Source organism: Tyto alba, unplaced genomic scaffold (assembly GCF_018691265.1).
Source record: "Tyto alba isolate M040663 unplaced genomic scaffold, T.alba_DEE_v4.0 Super-Scaffold_40, whole genome shotgun sequence".
Classification (NCBI taxonomy): Eukaryota; Metazoa; Chordata; class Aves; order Strigiformes; family Tytonidae; genus Tyto; species Tyto alba.
This window is the reverse complement of record NW_024881316.1, coordinates 19,612,650-19,637,280: the sequence shown is the minus strand read 5'-3', so window position 1 is coordinate 19,637,280 and position 24,631 is coordinate 19,612,650.

Genomic DNA, 24,631 nt, shown 5'->3' with positions numbered 1-24,631 from the left:
TTATGGGATGCAGGGCAAGAGCATCTGGGGATTGTGTGACTTATGGGATGTTTAAGGAAGGAACCAAAGGTGTTGAAAGGGATTCTAAAGGATCTTCCCAGACAGTACTCTACCTGTTGCCCCACTAATGAGTAAAGTAAGTAGGCTTAATTAATACCTCTTGTAGACTACACTCTTGATTAAACTTTGAGTACGGTGTTTGATTTTTTTCACAACAGGATGACTTTACAGATTCAAACTCAGTTTATGATCCACTATAATCCTTGGAAAGGTAGGGAATTAAATTCTTCTCAACCATGTTTTTCTTCCCACTTATGCTGTTAATTATATCTGTCTAAATGTAGTTCCTTGCACTTATCTCTGTTCAACTACATCTGGTTTTTTTCCAGACCATTTCTCCAATTTGTCAAGATAATTTTGAATTCTCATCCTATCCTCCAGTATGCCTACAGTCCCTCCCAGATATGTGTTGTCTGAAAATTTAATCATATGCTCCTGATTCCATCATCTTACTTGTTAATGAAAAAAACTGAATGAAGCTCCTCTCTGTACATCTTTTTGTTCTGGCAGTGAACCACAAATAACAATTCTCCAGGCACAGTTTCCCAACCACTCTTTAAAGCCCCTGTAGAAGAGTCAACAAAAATCTATTTCCTTACTTAGATTATTAAAAAAATATATATACATATATAAAGGTTAAAACCATACTAAATTCAAGAACCCATTGACTTATATTCAGAGTTTTCCATATTCCCAGGGCCTCTGATCTTGTAATGGAAAAAAAATTAGATGGGTTGGACCAGATGTAACTTTTTTGAAAACTCATTAATTCATCTATCCATTGTCCTTCAGAAGCTGGACATAGTCTATTAATTCAGAGTTTTTTCTTTATCTGTATAATTCTATGTCTCTCTCCTTTACATCCCTCATTTGATTGAATTACCCACACAAGTGTCTAGTATCGTTTGAGGTCATGGAGGGTCTCCAAGATGGGCACCAGGGATATAATACCAGTCAGTGTAAGACCCATGTCCTCCTTAGCTAACCTGAAGATCTCAAATGGTACCAGAGGCTTAAATTTAAGGAACTGAAGCATAATTTAAGTTCCATTGCCTACAGTGGGAATTTATGACTAATACCAGCTCTTGCTATTTCAGATACTGTAGGGTATTCTAACCCTGCACCAAGTATGTGTTTCAAAAGGACCTGGGCTATTCACAGGTGCAGTATCATATCTGGAAGGAGTATATGAAAGTCTGGATACTGAAGAGCACTTCAGATGGCACCAGATGCCTAAGTGTGAGTATTTTAATCAAATACCTGGCACACTTTCAAACATCAAGATACAAAACTCTGAATTTAAGGGTTCTAATCTCAAATTGAATCCCAACCTCAGTTGTAGATCATCTTTGAGATGACAATGAATTCCACTGAGATGATTTCAAAACTTCTGAGTTATGTAAACAATCTCTAGTCTAAATTCCCTATCGTAGCCTGATGCCTTGATCTAGATTCAGTTCAAACACGTAGTCCTTGCTCAGACTAGACACTATCTATTGCCACAAAGATGCTTCTAGGTGTCCCGACTGACCTCTAGACACCACTCCAGGAAGGCTTGTGTCACAACTGCTAGGTCCATGAAGATATCACAGATATCCTAAAGCTTATCAAACAACATTTTAATCTGTATTTGGATAATGGAACTGATTGTCTTATTCTGCATTCACTGGCGCTGATTACTGTAGTCAGTAGCTCAAGTTAACCTTTTGGAGAAGAAAGAAGCAAGAAAAAAAGTGCATTAAACATTTTATCTTGGTGTCATCTGTTTACAATTCACCCTCCCCAGCAAACAGTAGACCCACAATTCTATACTAATCCACTTGTAAAGTTATGACTACATCTTTTGATGTCTCATACTACTTGCATCTTGTTTTGTATCTTAACCTTTCTAACCCAAATCCCTACATGCTTGTGCTACTTTTTTACAAACCTCATTGATACTTAGAACTAGGTTCTACTTTCTATGTGATCTCTTCTTATGTTTTAGTTTAATCAAGAACAAATGTCTTAACCATATTTAACTCTTACCTGTGCTTCCTCTCCTTCTTCCATATTTGGATAGTTTGTACTTGTGTTTTTACTGTTCCTATGAGGAACTTAACTCTCTTTACCCTTAAAACAATCATTTATCCAGACAATTTTATCTAACAGTTTCTTTTAGATATTTATTAAAACATGTCTTTTTTAAATCCATTTTTTTTTTAATTAGTTCAAACTAAAACAACTAATCTGAATCTGGTTTAACAGTTTAGTATATTATTTTAAATACTTCTCATTTACTTCATTCATACAATAGTACAGAGCTAATCTTTCCTAGAGTGAAACCTGAGACAGCCTTCCAGAGTTGTCTGGAAGGCAAAGTTGCCATATGCTATTCAAGAAGACTGAGAAAGAAAGGGCCCTTGCATATACATAGGTAGACATGGGAGAATACATTAATTACAGGTTCTTATAACAAGTGATATTCTCCAATGACTGAAAGCCAGAACTTCAGTAAACAGGAAGTATTGTCTTGAATAATCGATCATTTTACAGCTCCAAGAGGGCTTCTTCTGTCTCAGTGATAGATTCCAGGTAAAAATAGATACAAACAGTTGTTGAATCTAGTCACATTGTTCAAGAGTTATATCCCCAAAACATTTTTGAATCACCAAAGGGGACCTGGCAGTTAACAAACCATTATTGGATTCATTGTTTCACATTCAAGCCTACCTTATATGCCCAAATTCTACCAAAAAGTGAATTATGTCCATATGTTTCTTTCCAGTCATAACTGTTTTAGGAAGGTAATCCAAAATCATCAGTCAAGGTGGGGCTCAATATGATATCAAGATACCTAAATACCCTAAAAACAGTTATGTAGATGTCTACAAGCACATTATGTGTCCAAGATCTCACTATAGCAAATCGAGATATAGGGCTTAATTAATTCTATAAAAATAGATCTCTCCTTTGATTAGAGACACTATAGACTACGCTGCCTGGTGTTCATCTGTTATGTCAGTAAGACCTTTTGTCCATAATCTTTCATAGGCATGTTGCCATAACTGCCAACACATGTAGATGTTGAGATGCTCTTGGTCACCTCAAATGGTAACGTTTAGGCAACTGAATTGAACCTCTAGTAGCTAAAACTTGGATAAAGAACAACTCAAGAAAATGTATGACAAATGTAATGTTTAGGTCAAAAAAGAGCATTAGGATTTTTCACAAGATGACTTAATCTCATTTATTTACAAAACATAAAGCAGTCTTCAATTCAAGAGAAAAAATATTATTCTTTCTACATCGTTTTTAGAACATTTTAGGCATGATATAAGTTTTACTTAGGAAGCCATGAGATTTCTCTTCTATTTTTTTTCAAATCTGTTTCTTTCCAACACCTCTCAGCTCTGTTGCTATATCAATCTGCTCACTAGCACCCTTTTTCATATATAGTGTTTTCCTATTATCTTCTCTTGAAATTAACTGCTAAATAATACACCATCCTATAGCTTCCCATCAAGAAAATATCTCACAATGACAAGTGGTCAAACTGAATTAAATGTATTTCTAGACTCAGTGAATTACAAATATTTTGGGGTCACATTTTAAGAGATTCTGTTATTGCCAGTTCTTAGCAATGTATCAAATAACTTTATCACTGAACACAAATAACTTTAGCACTGGACAATAAAATGCATTATAGCAGAGTTGCAAATCTGTCCCCATGTATAACGGAACATCTTAAAGATGCATTGTGAAGAATGAACATTTATTTATCTGACTGTGTGTAGGTGTTTATATTTAGTAATTAACCAGGAAACATAAGAAGTCATTAGTTCTTTTGCAAGGTTTGTTGTCTGATTGCTCATAAAATCCAATCACTTTTATTTCTCATTCTTGCCACTAAAAAATCTCTGTTGGTTTATCATCCTGTATGATATTTTTGTCTTTCGAGGTTTCATGCTCAGAATGGTTTGCATAATAGCAGATGAAATACAGTTTGGGTATCCTTCATCATGCCATGTGCTATATATCCTTCCTGATATTTCTTCTTCCAACTTTATGGTGCAACACATTGTTAACCCTTCCTCTTCACTGCTTCTGTGTTTTTTTTCTGAGTATCTTCTACCAATTCTTCACTTGGGCGTGAAGTACCTTCACTGACTTTTATCATTCATCATGTTTCACTGTCTCCTGGAAGAATGTGTCAATAATCCATTTTAATAAAACAAATTTTTAATCTTAAACTGGATGACAACTAGATAATTCTGAATTTTTTATGTCAACTAATAGGTTTGGAAATCCTTAAATTAGTGAGCCCTACTGCAATAAACCACTTTAATTTGATAGGTTTTCCTATTATTAATAGGGAACCATATGAATTTAGTTTAATTTCCTCTCTGGTTGAATTTGTCTCTCCCACATTCTTAAATTCATTTGGAAGATTTAAAATGCATCTTCATAGCAAGACTGCCTCCCAAATATATCTAATGAATATTTATTTTGAGGTTTGGTTCCACCCCCACTTGAATCAAGGACATTTGATAGTGATGACGGATATTTTAAAACAGCATACATTTAGAAATATTTTAATTCTTATAAATAGAAGTTTAAGCTTGGCTTGAATACGTTTGACTGGTTGATGGTGTCAAGATGCAAGAGCAATCTTTTGGAGAAAACTGCTGTTTTCCTGATGAAGAGAAAAAATGGATTTTCATATCCCAAACCCACCAAATCATATATTTTTATTATCTGTTAAAACGAGGCCTCAGAATCCTCTTCTCACCCTTTCCATGTGAAGCTTCCCTCTGTCATCTGAGTGTCTTTCTCTACCACCACCAGCTCTCTCACACACCAATACACAGACATCCATGCTTTTTCTCCTTTTAATCTCCTGACTGCACTTCTACCAGTGAGAAGCATCATTCTCTCCACTTTGTAGAGTTTACCTACCAGACCCTCCCCAGAAACACCTCAAGGCAAATGCTAATCCCTGCTTTTTGAATAGTCCTGTTACCTTACTGCAGCACATAGTCAAGTGGGAGAAACTGAAAGAAAATAGCTAAAGCACCTGAGGTAAAATTGAGAGCGCCAAATACAATCTTCTGACTCTAGGACCCTTTCAAAAACATTACAGTATCTGAAGTATCTGCAAGGTATTTCTGTGTATGAAGTGTGACCTACAGGAGACATCTTCTGAACAATGGGATGCTAGGTAGAATTTTATATTTATTCTGAAAAATGTTCCCAAAAGTCTATATTTAAGCAATTAAATCTCCTTCTGTTTTCCAATATGTTTCTACCTAAGAATCAACTAACCTCAGCCAGGCATATCTAAATTCTTACCTACTTCCCTCAGGATATCTTCTGTGACTGCACTCTTCTCCACCCCTCTTGAGAATTTCTCACATTTGCAATAGTAAATAAAGCTGAGAAGAGGTTTTAACTTATTATTACACAGTTTGATGACAGACAGAACATTACAAGTAGATGAAACAAATAATATAGGAAAGAGGAGAAGTAGGTGGCAAAACAATTAGCAGTATTCAGCAAAGAAATGGAAATTTAAGTTTGCCATTTATAGAACCAGTATCAGGTAACAGTGATTTGTTGACATCCCAATCTTCTTACATCAAAACTATATACAGCTATGCTGCCCCTAATGTTACAAGATAACAGATTGTTTGGAAATACAGGGAATTTTTCTTTCTCAAAATCATTCAGTGTCTACCTGATCCTAGAGCAGCTCAGTACACCAAAACATAAGGTAACTCTGCATAACATGATTCAGTGTCATGACAACAGTACCTAAGCTAAAGCTCCAGGCTAGGTAACCTAGTTCCTACTAAAAGATGTATAACCTTTTTTTTTGTGATACCCAGAGAGTGGTGTATAATCCTAGGGGAGCAATGCATCAATAACAGACCCTGTACAGGTACACTAGCAAAGTGGCAGAGTATGTTTTGTTTATGCCACTGGGCTAGAAGTTTAAAGTGTTGGATTTAATTTTTTACTCTAATATTTGTGTGATTTCCAGTAAGTTATTCAGTGATGTTTCTGTCACTGCTGTTCCTATATAAAATGATGAATTAGTTATTCTTAGCTACAGGTATCCCTAATTATAGAAATTACTTTTCTTCCTTGCACCCTATAACTGTACTTCCTGTATTTCCTATAAATGTATGAATGTATGAACTCTCTAGAACAAATACTGCCTTCAGCTTTACCTAAATACCACTTATGAGAGAATGGGGTCTCATTTTGGTTTGGGACCTGTAAGTACTGATGTAATGTGAACATAAAGATCATATGTCTCTAATTTGTTTCACTACTTTATCAATAATTAAGAGTTTTTCATTGTGATCAGCTTTTTTTCTATTGCTGCTTCATTTATTTCACTGAATCTCCACATAATGTATCAGTGTTAAATCAATAACTTCAAGTTATCTGTTTAAGCAGATGGAGCAAAAAACCCAAAGCAAGGAAAAGCAAAATAATTGTTATACCATTCTGCATTGTGCTTGTCATTAGACCAGTAGAAATTTCTGTGGCCATGTTTGATACTGTGAGATGGGTGTGCTCGTTGATGGTCCCCTGAAGCATACGCTCTGTCCAAACCTAAGGAATGTACTAGAATATGTTCTTTCCCGCACACCCTAGTTTCTTTCCCGCACACCCTAGTTTCCTGGCATACAAAACACCAGTTTCCTTCCACAGAAAAATGGCTTTCTATGCCATAGAAAAATGGCATAGAAAAAATGAGCATTCTCATTGATTTGTGGAAGCAAACCAGAGTCAGACTTCAACATCTACAACCTGTAAATCCCACAGTGATCATCTGCCCTACAACGCAAACATAGCTTGTTACACTCAAAATCTCATTATGGACAACGTGAAACACACTATATATTGTAGACCAAATAATTTTTATTTAATTAGCCTAATTAAAATCTTGGCAGTCTCATCAAAACAGGAAGCCAGCTATCATTAGTTCAATTAGAGGGATACTGGCACTCATAACCCCAATCAATACAGAGAAACTTCCAAATATCCTTACACTTATTATATAAGAAAACATTAATTTCTACCCCTTTTCTTCAGTATTATCCTTCCACCATCCCTCTGGACCCCAAGGTCAACTATTATAGTCATCCTAAAGAAGGATGATGTGAGGGGATATTTACAAGAATTCACCAGCATCCTCAAGGTCTTCACCAGGAGGAGTATCATGTTCACAGTGGCTACCTCTTCTTTAGTCCCGGGGCTTGCTTGGGTTTCTTTTTATACACTTCCTTAATGCACTCTGCTTTCTTCTCAGTGGGGGCAGTGATCCCCAGACATACAAAGGACTATGGTGTGCCAGGCAGTGACGGAGGCCGGGGGGGGTGGGAGGCATGTGTCTCTCTGTTCTCAGCAGGGCCACCTCCAGAGATAAAGCTGGAGCAGAGGAGGCAGCAGTCACTGGAACCAGTGCAATGGTTAAACTGAAAAAAAATGTAGGTTTTTTCACTGAATGGACAGCTTGGATTATAAGTTTCTGAATATGCCTTTGCCAGTAGTTCAAGACCATGTATAAACATTTTATTAGCTCTTTCTCTTCTATTCATCTTAAATTTAGAAAGAGATGGGGCAGCAATCAGTCCACCTGTTGGAGACTGCTACATAAATTGAATAAAAATATTTCAAGGTTTTGTAGTTCCCAAGATCTGTTAGCATTTTGTTTGCTTTTTTTATTTAGTTATTATTATTGCTGTGCTTGCATTTCTGTCTCTTTTCCTAGAAAATTAGAGTTAGATATTTTTCTTCTTCACCTAAGGGGTACTGTTCTTGCTAGAAATACAAGGGACACTTTTGAAAACAGAAGGCTCTCTAATGTCCTATAAGCTTCAAATTGTATGACCTTTTTAGTATATTTTTCTTCATAACTGATTTCTATTATAACTCAAAGCCTGACCCTGAGACAAGGTAGAAAGCTTATGAGGGAATCAGATCTCTATTAACTCCTTATTTGATTGTTAATTCAACTGCTATTATCATGATAAACTGTAGGCAGTCCTGAAGTAAAACCAGTCAAAATTTTTTATACTTTTTATTGCTTCTATTTTTCCGCTCAAAATTTTGTTATGGCAGAAAGAAAGCATACATTATATAGAAACCCAAGATTTTTCTTGTAGTATAAACAAAATCTTAATAGTCCAGTAAAAGAATCATTATTAATATAGGTCTATATTTTACAGAAAAATAAATGTATGGGGTGCAGGTGCCCGGGTCTGGCAGCTGGGTGGCCTCTGTGAGGGGAGGCCGGGGCTGCCCCGCGCCGGACACAGCCGGTTCCAGCCGGCTCCAACCCACCCACCGCAGGGCACGGCTCGGCCCCACAGACACCGTGGTGGTGCCTCGGAGGGAAGGTGTTTAAGGAAGGGGAGAAAAAAACACAGAGGGAGGAGGAGGGAACAAAAAGAAAGAGAAACAGCAGAAGGAACACCAAATTGAGAGAAGTAGGGGAGGAGGTGCTCCAGGTGCTGGAGAAAAGATTCCCCTGCAGCCCATGGAGAGGCCACGGTGAGCAGATATCCACACTGCAGCCTGTGGAGGACTCCACACCACAGCATGTGGCTATCTCCTGAAGGAACTATAGCCTGTGGAGATCCCAGGCTAGAGAAGGGGAAAAGCATGAAGAAGGAGCGTCAGAGAAGAGCTCTTATAGACTGACCACAACCACCCATTCCCACCCTACATTACTTGGGTAGGAGAAGGTAGAAGATTCATGAAAGAAGGAGTGAAGTTGAGCCTGGGAAAGGGGGGGCTGAGGAGAGGGTGTTTTAGATTTTGGTTTATTTTCTTACCATCCAACTCCATTTTAATTGGCAATAAATTAGGTCAGTTTTCCTTGTGTCTGTTTCATCCATGACAGTACTTGATAAGTGATCTCCCTGTCTCTATCTCAACCCATCATCTATTTCATCATATTTTTTCTTATTTTCTTCACCTGTACTGTTGAGGAGGGGGAATGAGAGAGTGGCTGAGTGAACATCTGTCATCCAGCCAAGGTCAACCAACCACATGAAGGAAAAATTTAAAAAAAGAATCCTGCTGAATAGAAAAGTTGTAAGTAATAATAGCAACACACTTAACTTTGTTTTACACACAGTTCCTGGGGTTTATCTTTCCTGTCATTTTTTTTTTTTTTTTTTTTTTATTATTACCTTTCATTTCTCTGTGGGCTGCTAACTTTGATGGTTTCCATCTGTTGGGGTAGGGGGCAGTGATTCAGCAGTGTCCCTTGCCCTTCACTAAGTATGAGTACGATGCTGATGGTTTCTTCTTTCTCTCTCTAGGATCTCTTTGAGATCGTTTTACCATTTTCTAACATGATTTTACACTTTAGTCTTTCTTCATTAGTCTGCAAGTTCACATTACACCCAAATTTGCTAGATGTGATGCATTTTACATAGATTCACTATATGCTCTTTGCTCTCTTTGTTACCTCTCAGAATGTTTTTATCAAGTTACAGGTCCACACTTCTTTAACTGACCACTATTGAGTCATTTATAACAATGGGGTTATAATGAGTGCCAAGCTTGTGTCCCATTTCATATCATCCCATACCCGTATTCCCCTATGCTGCATCTTGTATTCCCACTTCTCAAGGTCTTTGTTGTTATAAGAGATGCATATCTCTCCACACTACATTATTAATTTACAGTCATTTTTTTTTCTTTTTACGCAGAATAACTCCTTGTTACTCTTACCTATATAAAAAGTATCATAGTACCACACGAAGATAAACAAAAGTAAAACTGCTTAGACAGACACCTCGGAAAAAAAAAAAAAAAAAAACCAACAAAAAAAACCCCAACCAAACAAAAACCCTAACAAAACAACAGACTGCTGTTACAGGTAAATCGAGTAAAAATGAGGCTCCAGACAGGACCAGACAAGGGAACCTGTCAAGCCGCAGTCCTAAGGTCTTGCCAACTCACTACAAAGTTTGTGGCATGTTGTGGTGGATGATAAATGCCCACCAAAGCCCCTCTATGGCTCCTCCTCCTCATCTAGACAGGGAGGAGAGAATATAATGAAAGGATCATAGGTTGAGATAAGGACAGGGAGAGATCATTCACGAATTATGATCATGGGCAAACCAGACTGAACTTGGGGAAATTAGTTCAATTCATTACCAAACAAATCAGAGTAGGATAATGAGAAATAAAACCAAATATTGAAACACTTTCCCAGGTTCAACTTCACTCTTGACTTCTCTACCTCCTCACACTGAGTGGCACAGGAGGATGTGGAATGGGGGGGTTACGTTCATTTCATCACACATTGTCTCTGCTGCTCCTTCTTCCTCAGGGGGAGGACTCCTCATGCTCTTCCCCCACTCCAGCATCCCTCACATGGGAGAGAGTCCTTCATGAACTTCTCCAACGTGAGTCCCTCCCATGGGCTGCAGTTCTTCATGAACTGCTCCAGTGTGGGTCCTTTCCACAGGGTGCAGTCCTTCAGGAACAGACTGCTCCAGTGTGGGTCACTCAGAGGGTCACAAGTCCTGCCAGCAAACCTGCTCCAGCCTGTGATCCCCTCAATTCTCAGTCCATGGTGTTTCAGCACAGGTTTTCCACAGCCTCCTTCAGGCATCCACCTGCTCTATTGTGGGGTCCTCCATGGGCTGCAGGTGGATAACTGCTCCACCATGGATCATCCTGGGATGAAGGGGCACAGCCTGCCTCACCATGGTCTTCACCACAGGCTTCAGGGGAATCTCTGCTCTGGAGCATGGAGCACCTCCTGCCCCTCCTTCTTCATTGATCTTGGTGTCTGCTGAGTTGTTTTTCTCATATATTCTTACTCCTCTCTCCAGGTGAAATTGCTGTTTCACAGCAACTTTTCCCCATTCTTAAATACATTATCCCAAAAGCACTGCCACTGTTGCTGATGGGCTCAGCCTTGGCCAGCGGTGGGTCCATCTTGGTGCTGGCTGGCATTGGTTCTATCAGACATGGGGGAAGCTTCTGGCAGCTTCTTGCATAAGCCACCCGTGTAGCCTCCCTACTACCAAAACCTTGCCACTCAAATGAAATACACGTGTGACTAGAAATGGCAATGCATTATTACTGGTCTGCAGGGCTACATTCCAGAGAGATATTGTAACAAAACTTTGAATAGAAAACAGTATTTTCTAAGATTCTGAAGTTATTCATATTTATTGATGTCTTAATATTAAATAACCTACTTCTATTTATACTAAATAAGTGAACATGAGGCACTTGAGGTGTACACACAGCCACTCCCATTGACTTAGCCATGCTCAGATATGTTATTATGGAATGAACATAATTAGTTCTGCTATTAGCTGCTTTGTCCAAACAGGTAATTTCTTGCCCAGATAGGAAATTTCTATAACTAAATCTGTTCCAGGTGCTAACGTGTGAGCGAAAAGAGTAGCTTCTCAGAGACACTAGTCTGAACTGGAATAGCAAATATATTGCCTCATGATCAGGACCTATGGCCCAGATGGTGATTAGCTTTCTCAAGGTTTTTCTTTGTCCAAACTGAAGACAAGGTATTTATAACACTGTTTTCACCAAGGCAAAATCCTGTGAAAAGAGGCAAAACAAACATACCAGAGCTGCACAAGCTGCACTTTATGTCATTAGAAATATCTTTATCAGATATTGGATTTTTATCACCTTAGTATATGTGAAGACTGATTAGGCTACAAAGCCCAGGAAATTATAAAAAGAAACATATTAAGTTGTCCAAAAATAAACACTTATTTTTTTTGTTCCAGAGAAGCTTTACCTATATTTTGTTGGTCTTCGATTGATTGTTCAGGTATTTATATAAGCCAGTAAACTGACTGTGCTTTTTATCTCATTAATGAGAGAGGACACAAGTGGAGAAAATAAAGTTTTTATTACCAGATGAATAGCACAGCAGGGTATGATAAGATAAATAGAACATTTCATTTTACCACATGGGCCTTCCTACTGCAGTCCACGTCTCCTAAGTAATTTAATGAACTGTGATGGTTGAACCAGTGCCAGTTTATTACTCAACATTTTAATCAGCTAGCAAAATAAGTTATAACTGAACAACACTTGAATAGTACTTGAATGTGTGAAGGAATATGTTGCTGAGAATGATGCTAGTGACTCTGGATGAATTAGAGAAATTGCTTTCTCTGCTGGATTTAACTAGTTGGACATTTGGGGTCGTTATTATTCCCTTTGCATCAGTCATTTGAATTTTGCTCTTCATAATCTAATCGGGTTTACTCTGCTGTTTACTTGGTCTTCCTCTATCTGTATTATATTCCGTTTGTTTCTTACCAAATGTTGACTGTATTGCTGGCATCCAGTGTAGGTCTGGAGTTGCAAACATCACGTTAATACACATGTGTTTATATATGTCCATTGGTGTCCATGCTTATTACTTGCAGTAAGCTAGGCTTCTCACTGCCATGATAGCAGAAACAAAAGCACAATCCAAGAATGCCTCCACAGTAGGAGATATTCTACTGAAGGAATGTTTTTTCTGTTATGTTTTGCTCATACTCCTCATTTCCTATAACTTGAGTCCGTAGTGTCCTCCATCCTTGCTGGGATAAGTTGGAGAAAGCTGGTTTTGTTGTTCTCTAATGGACATCTCCAGTTCCCACAGTAAACCAAGCTGTTGGATGGTGGTACTGCAGAGAAGGGTAAGGAGGGGAGTGGTGTGTGATGTCTTCTTAATTACAAGAAGTGGAAAGAGCAGCAGAACTAAGATGCTGAAAGTCATTGGGCTTCCAGAAAATTAGACAGTAGATTTTGGCTTTCTGCTCTCAATCATTCATTCTATCCAGTGATGGAAATTGCCATCAAAGTGGCCTAAAGCCTGTTAAATTTGGCATAATCATTTTTAAAAAGACTGTCCTACTTTTCCTCCTGCTTGTTTTAGAGAGTAATATGAAGGGGAAAAAAAAAAATAAAGAAAAAGAAAAACCAACCAACCAAACAAAAAAAACTAAAACAAAAAACAAACAACTCTGAGAAGACAGTGTCTGTCTCTCCAAGTAGGAAGTGAACAGAACCCATTTATACAGCCATTTTCTAATGTATGTCTTAGTCATTCCAAGAAAAGAGAGGGGTAAGAAGGAAAAGTGGAACAGAATTTCAATTCAAATTAAGTTGAAAGGATTATAGTAAATCTATCTCTTATATTTGTAATGAGAAACTGATAGGTCCACGTTTGTTATTTAACAAATCCTACAGCACTAGGGATCATGTTTTTCCTGATGAAAAGAATGACTGTTTGTCAGATATTCATACACTTGCTATTAATTTTGATACACCTCACGTTTCAATAATAAATATGTACATTGATCAAATACTATTCAATCAATAAATTCAGGAATTTATTTCATAGCTACTTTGAATAATTATTTCCAATGCATTATAAAACTGATGGAATTGTATGTTCGGAAACATGTCTGACAGCTATAATAGCATGCTGCATATGTATTTCCTTTGTAAGAGGTTATGTAACTTTATTAACTCATTTCAGAGTTGTATTTAAAAAAAGTTAGACATTTATGTCATATTCACAATAGGTCTTTCATAAACAGCCCTTTGGTGTAATATTCAGCTTCACACACATAGTAATTGTACTGTAGCCATAATCCACTATATTTATTCTGAATTTTCTCCTCCACTGCTTCCTCCTACCCTATTATTTGTTACTTTATCTAATTTCTATGTTTGATACAGTGTCTATTGTTCTAATGGAAGGATTCTAATAGTCTTTGGTGAGTGCTGGATTACACTCTGAGCTTTTGTGTATAAACAAATATATACATGACAAGTTAATCTGTAAATCAATTACTTCAGAAAAAATATTTTAAAACCTGAAATTAAAATAATACTTGTTATAGATGATCATATTCTCCCTATTCAATTGCTAATCTACGAATTAGTCAAAGAAAAATAGTCTAGTTTTTGAGTATTTGCTTCACAATTTTCAATATATTTTCAAATACTTTTTATTTATTTTTTGTGTGTCAGTGCTCTTAAGGATGTACTTAGTAGGAATTCTACTGTTGACTCAATTTTATCGAAATGGTTAACTTAAAAATTAGTCAATTCTTCAAGATATTTTATTGTATATAGGTAAGCTATTGTGATGAAACCATTGTTTCTCATGGTTTGATTGTGTTTAATACTGCAACGGACTATTAGCTCATGTATATTATAGGCTACTAAATTTCACATTGTTTCTGCCTAATTGCATCCTAACTACTTCAGCTTACTTATTGCAAATTGCATGCTTAGCTAAAGTGTATTTCTTGGAAAATTCCATTTTGATAGAGAGAGAACTCACCATTTTGACAAGTTCTCTGTATTTTCAGTCTTTGTCAAAAATGTGACTCCACTCTTATTCTGTTTTAGTGAGCTTCCCATTCTTAGATTGTTTTATGCCTTTCTCAGAAAAAAATAATGAGTACTTGTGTGTCCATATCTAATTTTATCCTTGTGAAGATACTTATCATTGTGATTAACTTTGTCTTGGATAGGCAGAAGAAATGCATATCAGGAATATATGCAATACTCCAAAATCAGTCTCATCAGGGTCAAATATATCAACGAAACCACCCCTGTGATTTTCTTGCTTATCTGTTAACAGAAGTCTTCAATATATTGTTAATATTCAGTCAATTTTATAATTTAATCAGATTTGCTTAACACTTTTTTCCTACAAAGCCCTACTGACTCACTTTAGTACAGTGCCTGTTGTCTGGCTCCTCATCAACCCAGTACCACATTTAGCATATCATTTTTTGTTTGTTTTAAAGTATTATCATCCAAAATACTGGCTTGTATTTGAGCTGATCATCTGGCTTGCCCTTTCTCAGTACTTACACAAGGTTATAAACTTTCCAGTATTTTGGATGCATGTTTCAAGATGTATTAAAAAATGATCTTAACAGAGAGATGTTTGTGAAAGATAGGTGTAAATTACCAGGAACTCTCGACATATAACTGTAATGATGCTGTCCAGCATTTTCCCAAGTTACTAAAGGCCTTGAAGTAAATCATTATGTCTTAGATATTACTAGCAAGCAAACCAATAATACGTAATTGTTTGTTTGTGTTCCCCATTCTGATTTAATGTTATCAGTGCTGTTGTGTTTTTATATTTTATTATAAATATTTTTTATTGGAAATAAATCTTGTTCAGAGAGTGAATTTAAAGCTTAATTGGAGAACACAAATTTTACCATAATATAAATAATAAATAATTACAGAACAAACAAAATAATAGAACAGAATTCAGTTTCAAAGGAGAGGCTTTTGCAATGTGACTAGTGTAAGCATGTATGTACCCCAAACTTCTCAATGTCTTCAGGGATGCTGTTCACATACCCGCCCAGGTAAATATCTGAATAACATTAGTTCATTTGTAACACATCTATTTAAGGGAATATGAAACACTATATAAAAGAATGTTCCAAATATATTCCAAAAGGATGCTGGTGTATTCTGAGAAATTATGGATTTCAAGGGTTATCTCTAAGGTAGGTAGCTCCTGATTGTCCATCTAGCTGAGCACAAAAAAAGGCTGTGCACAATTGGTATGATCAGACAATCTCTTACTTCTGACCTAAGATACTATTTCAATAGCAACTATATATTAAAAAAAAATAAAAAAAAAAAAAAAAAAAAAGTATATAGGGTAATCTTATTAAAAAGAAATCATATATTTGCTCCCAATACTGTACAAACTTGGCTGAGCAAAATGCATATATATAGCATCTGCTGAAGTGTGAGAACATTGTGGCAAGGACTGTAAGTGATTTATCCTGAGACAGAAAGCATGGAAGACAGATCAACAGACAGTATTGTAAAATTTCTTGCGGATTCTTTGTCTGATATAATTTATAAGGTGTTTACTAAAATATTAAACCTTTTTATCTCAGAAGATTAAAGGTAGCCAAATTAGATTCTGGCACATAGACTTGTAGAAGAATTAGATAGCTTTGTTATTGTAATGAGGTCAGAAATGTTTCTTGCTTTTTGTGAATTGCTAATTTAATTCTTGAGAGCAATTTACATTCAGGAACATTATGCCGTTTCAATTTTAGTGAAAAAAATCAATATCTTTCTTTAAAATATTGCTTGCAAAATATACAACTAGTTAGCTCACAAATAACAGCCTTCACTGGGCTTACCTGCCAGCTGTCAGGTTTAGATGAGGAAACATGATCAGTAATTTAGAAATGAAACACTGTGATGTTGCTATAAGAACTTACCATTAAGCTTAATTTTTAAAGCTCTTTTGACTGTAAAACTGACTGAACCTGCTAGACAAGTAAAATATAAGCCAGTCGTTGGAAAATGATCCTGGCATTATTTATTCTATGATACAAGTAATATGTTTACTTTTTTTATCAAAATTTTGTTTCTGAAATGAACATATATCCACTTGTCTTGCCCATAACTATAACCAGACAAAATAACTCTGTTTACAGTGGAACATTAGTGGAAAGACAAATGAATAACCATCTTTTTGAGAAGTTTCCTGCGAATTTGACTGTGAAAGAAGAGTCACCATCATAATGTGATAATGCTACCACACTGCTTCCCAGCCTCTTCTGGTCACCCTGAAGTTTTGTCCTTGGAAGACATTTTTGGAGGAGGGTGTAGGTGCATGTGTATATTTATAAATGTAAAAGAATTACACAATTTGTATGCAGCTTGCACTGTGTTGATACTTCTGAAATCTTCTCACAAAGGTTTCACGACTGTGCATTTGGTTTGGCTTGCTTTATGAAAAGTTTTTAATCTGTGTGGCAGTGACACAGAAAGAAACGATATGGCCATATGTTCATCCTGTGCACAGATCTCCAGTGAACAATTAGGACTGAAATTTCTCATACATTTACACACCCCAAAAATGTACAGAATAGTACAAAAAAGAAAAAAGAGGGAGTAAGAAACAGTGTGAAAAGGGAAATAAGAAGTAAAAAATGCGTGAGCATTTTTTGTTCTTATAAAAATGCAATTTGGGATTTTTTTTCAAATTAGTATAGGAATTAAAGATATTTGCTTTCCTTTAAAAGAAAGTGGGAAGTTTCCTGGTTGTGTCCTCCCCAAAACCTCAGAGACAGTAACTGTCATAAAAATATGGGCTACTGCATTTAAAATATTCACCCAGAACTAACAGATGTGACAAAATGCTTGCTACATTTTGCAACTAAAGTCCAAGTAAGATATTCTATATTGTGCTTCCTGGCACAAATTTCTTTAATTCAGGCAACTGAATCAGTCTTTTCAGATGCTAATCCTGAGAGATTACTGAGAGTAAGAATGATCAACAAATGACCATTGCTTTCTATATATATATGTTGAATAATTAATTGAAGTCAGTGCAGTCTCAATTGGTTGATAGCAATAGAAAATATAATACCAAAGATACAAACATACTTCAAGCAAAGAAGATTTTCTATACAGTAAGGGATGGACTCTCAACTTATATGGATGTAGACCACCTAATGATCTTTTTGTTTAGTAAAAAAAAAAAAAAATGTTAAATGAAACATCAGAGCCATAAATCACAGGTGGAAAAGGCACTTTAAACTGCTTATTTTACTAACAAGACGGTCTTACTTTCTAAATTATGTCTCTTGGGCTGAGAGTCATCTGTGTAAATACCTAGCAACGTGCACTTAGTATTCACTGGGGCATCTGAAACATTCAGGTGTGTAGCTCCCCAAGGGGGTAGAAGGTGCAACGTAAAATATGCAGGAAGACCCTTGCTCTTCTGGGATGACAACCAGGGGTCATCCAGGATACAGTCAGTGCTTACACACCTGAATGCTTCCTCTAGTGTTTTGCTCATTCTCATTTAAGCATCTCAGATGTTGATCTGTCAGCTTGGCCTATCAGCCAATATATAAATTCTGAAATTCAGTCTGATTTTAAAAACTCTCTCTTACTTTTCTTTTCCTGTGTTCTTACATCTTATTTTCAGAACATTTGATCCTGTTGTCTTACTTAGACTGGAATGGATGCAAGACTATTAGTTGAATAGACGTTTCACAACAGCTCAAAGAACCAGACAAATTCTGGAAAACATGGATTCTCCTTGGCCACATTAATGCCTGAACCTTGCAGGGAGCATTTTTATTTCCTTCTTTCAGCATGTTTTCACATTGTTATTTGTCTTATATAGTCTGTGCCTCAGCCTCATTATGATGAAATCTACTTTAACTTTTTTCCTTCAGGCATGAGTCATTAAGGTTTTACTATTCTCTTTGACTTCACATTTTGGTTAGAGACCGGTGTACCTAACCAGATCAACTGGGACCACGGCAGGATATTTTCCTCAATTAGTGATTTCACCTTTTTTTCCTCAAAAGACTTTTGGTATGCTTTAGCATAGATTTTCTTTCTCTTATTTTGTTTTCTTCTGCTGTCTCCCTTATAGCATATTTTGATTTAATTCTAAGTGTTCAAACAAGTTCTCACACAGATAACCTCAACAATATCTGGTATTTATCTAAATTCTACAGAAGAATGCTTCATTTTTCATGTATTCTAACTAAATTATTGTTTCTATAATGTTACCCCAGTAACTCTACATATATTGTCTAATAAAATGTCTTTACTGCCCACCTTTAACCCATTAAATGTGATGTCTTTTTACAGCTATACAAATTATCTTGAGTTTTGTACATTTACAGGACCATGAATTGTACATGTAGAATGGGAGATCTAAAAAAAAAAAAAAAAAAAAAAAAAAGTGATCTGTACTGGTTTTGGCTCAGATAGAGCTAATTTTCTTCATAGTAGCTTGCAGGGTGGTCCATTTTGGATTTGTGATGAAAGCAGTGAAAACAGTGTTGATAATACACTGATGTTTTACTTGCTGTTGAGCAGTCTTCACACAACATCAAGGCCTTTTCACTTCTCGAACTGCCCTGTCAGCAAGTGCGCTGGGGGGTGCATGGGGAGTTGGGAGGAGACACAACTGGTACAGCTGACCCCGACTGACCAAAGGGATTTCCCATACCATATGGTGTCATGTTCATCAATAAAAGCTGCAGGAAAAGGGAGGAAATGGGGACATTAGGAGTTATGGTATTTGTCTTCCCAAGTAATTCTTACGTCTCATGAAACCCTGCTTTCCTGCAAAATGGCTAAAGACCTGCCTGCTGGTGGGAAGTAGCAAATTAATTTCTTATTTTGCTTTCCTTAAGCAAACAGTTTTTGCTTTCCCTATTAAACTGTCTTTATGTTGACCCACAAGTTTTCTCACTTTTACCCTTGTGATTCTCTCCTCCATCCCACTGTGGGGGAATGAGCAAGAGGCTCTGGGGTGCTTAGCTGCCTATCAGAGTTAACCCACAAGATGATCTTGAGAAGGTAGTGTGGGGTTCAGGAAAATCCTGTACTTTTGACTTAGCTATCAAGGGCTCTGACCAGACTTTTACAAGAAGTAATAGGAAGAATAGGAGGAATAAAGAGTTTCATAATATATCTGTGATAGATTTACTTTTATATGTCCTGGTGCTAGTGTGTGAGGGCGAAATCATCTGAAAGGATGGAGAAATCTAGAAGAAATGTGCTCTTTCCTGGAAGAGAAAAATAAACCTTCTTTATTTAATTTCTGAGCAAAGTCCAGATAATTTCTGAAGGAAAAAAATTATTACAGTTAATCTGCATTGCCTCTTTCACAGAATTACACCACGGCTCTGCTGTAAGACAGCTACCACTGTTGAATGCAAGACATCATGGACCAGTCCTTGGCCCATAAGCCAAATGGCTTAGACTGGCTCCCATCCATGCCTTCTAGGATTAGCCCTGCTCTAGAGCAAACTAGGTTACAGTCCATGGCAGTTGGCTCTCCTCTGGTGCCTTATGGTGTCCCCATAAGTGTATTTTTTGTTCCTATGCTTTTTCAGTTCAAAGTGCTTGAAACAACATGAAAAGTGTGTTGCAGGCAACCAGAGTTGTGCTTTTGTAGCACAAAACAATGCACATGCTGGGTGCTCTAGCATCTGTTACAGGGTTAGTATAGCAGCACTATGGAAGGAAGGAAGGAACAGTCAAAACTAGTGCAGAGTCTTCTCTTCTAACTTTTTTTTTTTTTTTTTTTAAGAAGAAATGGAGAAATATAACTAGCTCTTGTCTGGAAGAAAGCTAATTGCAGTGACCTGGATGACAGCCGGGAAGCAAGATGACAATTAAGCACTATGGATGGACAAGGGTTCGATGCTTAAGTTTGCTCCCTGGTGAATGCAATTGTCATTGTAAATATATATATCTACCTCTATCAAAATCAGCCATGTGACACGTGCCACTTAAGTGGAACATACCTGCAGAAGGGTGTATGCAGACAGCAATTCAAAAACACATTTCCTATACTAAAACTGTTTTCATAAAGTTTGAACCTTGAAGACTGCTGTCATTTAATATATACACACTATACCTGTCATTCTTCAACAGCTTTGTACCTATTGATGTAAGTTATGTTCAACTTAATCATCTGGAACAGCTGGTACTAAGGTACAGTTTGTTTCCATGAGATTTCTGAAATGCAGAAACCTCTCCATATGGCTATAATGTAGTAACTTGCTTTGAATTCCTTTGTCCTCATCCCCTTAACTAGGAGGACAATAGTGTTAGGAAATATTTAAAGAATTTCATATTTTTTCAGGTGACTTATCAGTGACAGCTTTAGATGTAGGAAGCGTTCCCAGGAAAGCTTCTTCAGTCAAGAGCTCAATAGTTTTTGTTCTTCCCTTGACAAAAATGCACTCTGCAAGTAGTGGGTTATGTTTATTCATGTTACAGCACACCTGAGTTACACAGATGTCAAATTTATGCCACATATGTAAGCTCCCATGAGGATCTTCACTGGCACTGTAATAAGACAAAAATTTCACTTTGAATGGGAAGAATGAATAAAATGTGTACTATGACTGCTGTTCGCTGTTAGCTACTCACCCATCGTAAACTTTCACACAAAAGGGTGGAGAATCAGAGAAATAGACTTAAGTAGATTTGATCACACAGACTTTTAATGAAAAGACATTCATCTGTAGCAAGCTTAAAGTGGTGAGGAAATAGTTCAGTTTTATTAAAGCAAAATTTGAACTTTTCTTTGTGGTGGTTGAGCTGTAATAAGCAATGTTATGTGAATCTATCACATGCTAGCAGGACAAAATGTATTTAAAAATTCTGTTAATAATTATTCAACAGTGATTTTTAAAGTGTTAAATTAAATAACTCTACAAGTGGAGTGTTTATTCAGTTAAGGTTTTGTCTATTCATTGTAGAACTTTTGCTGCATATTTTTGGTAAATATTATGGGTATGATCATATGATCAAATATACTTGTATTTCCATGGCTTAGCAAGCTACTACCTAGCAACGGAGACAGCTGACCACAATCTTGATCTTAATTGGTGACAATTCTAAGTCACATATATTGGCCTCCATTGTATCTAATTATATACTAAAGGGGCAAAAGAAGTTTCGAGATTGTAAATGCACTTGCAATAAAATGAAGAAAAGTAGACCTTATTTTATGAAAGAGGCAGAGCCATTTACTTGGCTAAACTGAACACCTGGCTTAAAAATCTACATTTTACATCTAATGATGGCTTTGGTTTATTTAAACAGTTAAAAATTTTTGATCAACATGTCTTTCAAAAGCTTGGCAAAGTAGTGTGGTTTAATATTAGATAAGTTTCATATATGAAGTACAGTCTAACCTTTTTAAAGTGTTTGCTTTACTTCCATGAGTAATAAGTAATAATTTTTTATTGAGATCATATACCTACATGATTATAGGAAGGATTCGAGCATGGGAAAAATATTATGTAATTGTTCTATTATTTTCCACAAGACAACAAAATAATGTAATGATTGATAATGAGAAAAAAATATTTCTGTCATATTTAAGCTTAAAAATTTTTCTCTGATATTATACACCAAAACTAAGGAAAAGAATGCATATAAAAGCAGATCTTGACTATACTTCATGTTTAACTGAAACCTATGAAACCCCCTGCCTGCCAGTTTCAAACACATACTCAAAGAGATGTGATTTTCTTCAGTGAGTGGTGAGTAACTACTGGAATTTTAAAAAGCAATATCTAAGGCAAATATGTAGTTGTATATATTATTTATGAAAACATTTAATCTGAAATTTAGGGGTATGTTAGTACAATGATTGTAGAATATGGAAGGCAAGTAATCATTTCTCCGGGAGGTTTTTCTATTAGGAGCACTAAAACTTTAAACAAAATTTCAAAGATCTTCACTTCGTAGAAAAGATTCCCAACTATTTTAATAAAAAAGGGTTTAGCCATAAAAATTTTACACCACTTATAGGAATATTATATCTGTGATTTAGGTGAAAAGCATTACATAACATACACTTTATTTTTTACCTTAAAATTTCTATTGATCAACAGTATTTTCAGCGTGTTGTAGCACATTCAACCCAAAGGAAAAGGCAAGAACAAGGAGAGGAGACAGCTATTCTAAAGTAAACTTATCCGTGTAAAAGTAAGTTCTTATCAAAGCAGGAGGCTAAATCCTTATTGTGCCTTCACTAGCCCTTCAGCTTCTGACACATGCATCTTCAAATCATATTCATTATTTTTCAGATGGTGTAACATGTAGGGTTTGTTTTACATCAGTAGTATTAGTTGTATCATGATATCAGACAACCTTTTTTTACTCCTATAACACAGCTTTTTAAATGATTCCTTTAACATAGGCTTTCTAATATAATTTTAACTGCAGTTCAAACCATTCTTCCCTCTGTGTTGCTGTTTTCTCTTTTTTAAGGTCTTTTTTCCATACAGGAGCTACATTACTAATATTACTTTGCGGTTTGTCTGACTTAAATCTTGAAAGGTCACCTGTGTCAAAATCAAGTTTTCATAAATAGACTTTGAGAGCAATTTCTATGGTATGTACAGGATCTCCACTGTATTCTGTGACGGTCCTGCTGCAGCAGAACTCTGCCTCTGGTGCTGACTGCTTTTAGGATCTTCAGGAGAATTTGTAAAGTTGGCCTACATCACCCAATTTCTGTCACTTTATGTTATAGTAAGGGAGATGAAAGTCGCAAAACAAAAAGAGTAGTAAGTGATATAACCTTTGGCATCCAGATCGTTGGGGCTTTGGCAAGTCCTTTACCTTCTATCTGAAAGCCAGTTTAAAGGCTTTAAACATAATTTTTTAAAAGATTAGATAGTGTTCAAGCAATTTTGAACACATATATACATTTTGGCCAGTCAAAGAAAATAAAAATTTCAAATGTTTACTAACATGGTTAATTAATCAATTCTTCACATTCCCACTAAACTACCAATTCCAATCAATTTACCAACATCCAGTTACCTTTTGCTACTACTGATAACATAACTATCCATTTATATAATGAACTTGCAGAACAAGAAATACAGGCAATTTTGATGAACAAATCTGTTAAAGATATTCCTAGAGAAGTATGACTTATTTAAGTACAGTACATCAATGCTTTTAAATTAAGTAATGTCTCAGATCATACATATTCTGATATTTGAAAATTACTCTCTTGACAAAAGGCATTTTCCTTCCAATTCAAACAAGAAAAAATTCTACTAACTCTAAATATATTGGCATAATCAATTTTTAAAAGAGAATGGGCATTTTTTTATCTACTTTTTGGAGGATAAAATTTTAATATAGTTTATGATTTCTACCATAAAACTATTCAATGTCAATGTAGGTGTACTTGTAAGCTACTTTGTAAGGTCCTGCAACTAATATTTAAGGAGGTCTTCCAGTTAAGCAGTTTTGAAACTGTACATTTCTTTTCACCTGTAATTTTGTTCTCTGTTTTTGCTTTGGAAATTCACAAGGAACAGAAAGATATGACAATGGGATTAACCGGGTGCTCTATTCATGCATTTCCTTTATGGAAATTCCTATGCCATGAATCATCATCAGAGAAGGTGAAAGGGAGATAGACAAGATCTGCTCTGAGACTCAACATCCTAAAGAACCCCCCACTATCATGATAAAGGCAACCTCTGGAGAAGAAAAGAATGGAAGCTTGGTGACTTCTGGTACCAAGATGAAGGATCTTGTCATACCTAAAGGCTTGCAAATGTAAAATAGGTTCTCAGCCCACAAAGCTGATGAGAAGCCAGATGTGCCTACAATCAAAGAACCTTTTTCACCTAACACTAAACCATGCAAGACTGCCAGGAAGAAGTGGTGAGTAATCATAATGAATGACTCCATGATGCAGGGGAGAGAGGAACACATCTGTCAACCCAACCAATCACCTAGAGACGTTTGCTACCTTTCAGGGGCCAGGATCCAGGTGTTGTGGAAGGACTGCCCAAGCCTGTCTAGCCCTCTGACTACTCCAGAAGTCATTCCCTCTCCAAGAACTCAACACATTGGGGTGCATCTCTAAATTACCTGTATACTAAAGCACACAATTATGGGGAATAAACATGATGAGTTAAAGATCTGTGTGCAGTTGCAGGGCTATGATCAGTGAAACTTTGTGGGATGACATCCATGTCTGGAT